At 40.1% G+C, this 4,078-nt stretch overlaps 1 long non-coding RNA gene across 1 annotated transcript; it reads right to left on the bottom strand.

The window, feature by feature from the left end:
• Positions 1-202: 202 nt before the first annotated feature.
• Positions 203-2,922, bottom strand: LOC146906077 (uncharacterized). Its single transcript, XR_015018250.1, has 2 exons — positions 1,888-2,922; positions 203-481 (listed from the first exon to the last, which is right to left on the bottom strand). It is a non-coding gene; the product is annotated as an uncharacterized LOC146906077 (long non-coding RNA).
• Positions 2,923-4,078: the final 1,156 nt, after the last annotated feature.

Here is a 4,078-nt window from a genome sequence, read left to right as displayed (position 1 = left end):
AGTCATACAAGCTACATTCATACATTCATACAATCAGACATTCATATAATCATACATTCATACATTAATACTTTTCCGTATTCATACATTCATGCATACACAACATATACACAACATCATTCATACATGGTCGCATCAGTCACCCAGAGCCTTATTTGGTTGTATCATTTTGGTTTGGTTCTGTAACACCCAAATTGAAATTGTCTAGAATAATCAAAAGAGTGTTATATAGTGATACTGAATACATTAATTATACAATACTGTTTCGCTTCCAAGGCGAACATCAAGATACAACGCTACCAAGTCATATGTTACATTATTACACACCAAGGATTTTTCCTTCATAAGTCTAATTACAACGTTTAACAACATTCTTAAATAATATAACATATGCATCTAAAGATCAACTTCATGATGGTTTCTTGCGAACTCGGTCAATCCAAAGCTTTTTCCTTACCTTTTCCATGAGTAACCTGAGAACCTGAACAAATAAGGAGTTGGGTGAGACATAATGCCTCAGTGAGTTCTATCTATCCCTAGGCTAGTGATAACCTTGGGGGAAAAACCTATGATTATCACGTGCCTAAAATACAACCTGTCGGTTGATTATACGTGTGTGGTTTTCTTAACTAGACGGTGGTTCATGCTAGGGCCGTCATAGTTCTTCTCAACTTGTCATAGGTTTAACTCCCTATATGTGTCATGGCGGTTAAAGGGTAACTAAACCGCTGTGCCAAGATTCGCTCTATGCGTCAAGGCCTAACTAATCATGATCACTTTAAAATTCTATGTCGAACGATTAGGGAAACCTACGTTCGTTAACGACTAAGTTTCTTGATCTTGCTTCTAAACTTGTATATATAATAAACATTGCTTTACGTACATAATCATATACACTTATACTCAAACTTAAGTTAGAGGTTAGTGTTGAACAAACAATAACATCTGAATTCATTTTATGGATTAGTCCCGAGTGGAGTAACCCCGGAAGTTCATCCTTACTACCGGTAAAATTGCCTTGCAAGGGCGTACCGGACTCCCTTAGTGAACGTGCGGGTCCCTTACGGCTTATCCCATTCCCCTTGGAGAACCTTTTGTACCCAACCTTGGAAGGTATACAAAAGACACGACACCTTACTTCTTAATAATCTTATTCGTATGATTCTCGTCTTATCTTACTCGTGAATAGATTCCTATTCGTTATTCTTCTTGTTAATAAATCACAAAACTTAACTATCTAATTCTCGATATATAGATCGAGGCTCTAAATTCTCTCCCTTTATCATAGTGTATAGCTTGCTACCCCTTCAGGACTTAGCTTTCTCTCATGTCATGCTTTGCCATCATCAACGAATACTTGCTTCACTCTTTTATTCTCAAGAAAACATTTGAAAGCCTATGCCTTAGGACATTGTTATGAGGGGTTCACTTATAAAAAGACTGTCCAAAGAAAGCAGCTCGAAGAACGACCAAAGGCAAGAGGCGAGCAAACAGTGCAGTGCTGCACTGACTTACTCGCCTAGGCGAGTACAAGAGCTCGCGAGGCGAGCTGCCTTACTCGCAGCTGCGAGTAGAAGGCGAGCAACACCCCCCCTGCGGCCTTCGAGCTTCGCTGTGGCGAGCAACTTATTCGCGAGGCGAGCTCTAACAGTCCAGAATCACCCAAAATGGTGTTTTGATCAAAAGACCTCATATACAAGTATCCTAAAGCATAATATGACCCTTAGGAACATTTAAACCTGTAAAAACAGTCTCAGAGCAAGTATCCTTAAGCAAAACAAGCATCACATGAAAAGGGCAAATGAATTATATGTATAACCCTAACAAAACAACTACTCTCTCACAAGCAACACACAACCCATGGAAGAGATCTATCTAAGAACTCACCTTAAATAAGTTGGAAACAAGCTCAAGTTCTTGAAGACAAAGTCCTTTGAGCAAAACCCTAAATGATAGAAAAGTGTGTTGGAGAAGTTGCTCCCAAATTCTTGCTAACACCCTTAACAAATCCTTGTTAAGCTCTAACTTATGGAAGATTTAGAGAAGATTGGATGATTTGGTGTGAAGATTACATGTAGAGAAGAGTAGAGGAAAGAAAACTCTTAGAGAGAAGGGAGAGCAAAGTTACAAACCCTAGAGAGAGAAAAGAAGAAGGTTATGAAGATTTTGTGGTTCTAACCCACATAAAAATAACTCCTCCACGTGAAAAGTCCAAAATACCCCTTGCCACACTCGTACGCATTTAATCGTTCAAATTAATACTTCAGTCTCTAAAAAGCGGGATGTTACATCCTACCCCCCTTAAAAAAATTTCGTCCTCGAAATTTAGAGCATACCTGAAAACAAAAACGGATATTGACCCAACATCTCTGATTCAAGCTCCCAAGTAGCTTCCCCATCTGGTGAACCTCTCCAAACTACTTTCACTATAGGAATCTCTTTGTTCCTGAGGGTTTTGACATCACGATCTACTATCTTTTCTGGTTCCGGCTGGAACGTCAAATCCGATCTCAAATCTATGGAATCTAACTCAACAGGTTGGAAAGGATCCGGAATGAACTTCTTCAATTGTGATACATGGAATACATCATGTAATCCCGACATAGCTGGAGGCAAAGCTAACTGGTAAGCTACGGGTCCGATGCGCTTGAGTATCATAAACGGTCCCATGTACCTTGGACTCAACTTCTTAGTTTTGAAAATACCCCTTAAACCTAACTTAGGGGTAACCCTTAGGAATACATGATCACCCTCGCTAAATTCCAACGGTCTTCGTCTATTGTTCGCATAACTCTTTTGGCGACTCTGAGCTGTTCTGATCTTTTCCTGAATCGACTTAATTTTCAGAGTCGTTTCTTGAATGATTTCTGGTCCAATAATGCTCTTGTCTCCCACTTCGGCCCAACACAAAGGAGTTCTACACTTCCTTCCATATAGAGCTTCATACGGTGCCATGCCGATACTTGAATGATAGCTATTGTTGTAGGAAAATTCTATTAGAGGCAAGTGATGATTCCAACTTCCATCATCTTCTAATATGCAAGCACGTAACATGTCTTCAAGGGTCTGAATGGTTCTCTCCGACTGACCATCTGTCTGCGGATGGTGAGACGTGCTTAATCTCAATTTAGTTCCCAAAGCTCTATGAAAAGCTTTCCAAAAATGTGATGTGAAAATTGGATCCCTATCTGATACGATGCTCACAGGAACTCCATGTAACTTGACAATCTCTGAAATGAACAAATCCGCATATTGCGATGTCTTGTAGGTAGACTTAACCGGTAAGAAATGAGCCGACTTGGTTAACCTGTCTACAATTACCCAAATTGAATCATGTCCTCTTTGAGTACGGGGTAAACCTCCTGCAAAGTCCATGTTAATGTGCTCCCATTTCCACTGAGGAATCTCTAACTGTTGTAACATACCAGCCGGTCTTTGATGTTCTATCTTGACTTGTTGGCATACCATGCACCTTGCTACAAACTCAGCAATATCAGTCTTCATACCAGGCCACCAGTATTCCTTCTTTAAATCCTGGTACATCTTGGTGGAACCGGGGTGAATTGAGAAACTACTCTTGTGAGCCTCCTCCAAGATCAGTCTTCGAAGTTCTTGGTCATTTGGAACACATACTCTTCCTTCAAACAAGATTGCCCCATCCGAAGCTAAAGAAAATTCCGGGTGAACACTCCTTTTCTGAAGTTCCAAATCAACACTTTGAGCTTGTACAATCCTTGAACGCAAATCACATGAGACTTCCAAATTATACAAACAAATACCTTCACCAACTTCTGTGACTCCAAGGTTAAGGTCACGAACTTTTTCATACATCTTACAAGCGTGCATCATCACTTCAACTTGAACTAAAACTTTGCGACTCAAGGCATCCGCCACGACATTGGCCTTTCCCGGATGATACTTCAAATCAAAGTCAAAGTCTTTAAGATATTCCATCCAACGCCTCTGCCTCATATTCAAATCCCGCTGATCAAATAAATATTTTAGACTCTTGTGGTCACTGAACAACTCAAAATGCGCTCCATACAGGTGATGCCTCCATATCTTCAAAACGAAAACT

This window comes from Medicago sativa, chromosome 7 (assembly GCF_051527215.1).
Source record: "Medicago sativa cultivar Bolivia chromosome 7, Bolivia_mono, whole genome shotgun sequence".
In the NCBI taxonomy this organism is placed as follows: domain Eukaryota; kingdom Viridiplantae; phylum Streptophyta; class Magnoliopsida; order Fabales; family Fabaceae; genus Medicago; species Medicago sativa.
The sequence above is the reverse complement of the archived record's forward strand: the minus strand, read 5'-3'. Positions and strand labels throughout refer to the sequence as shown.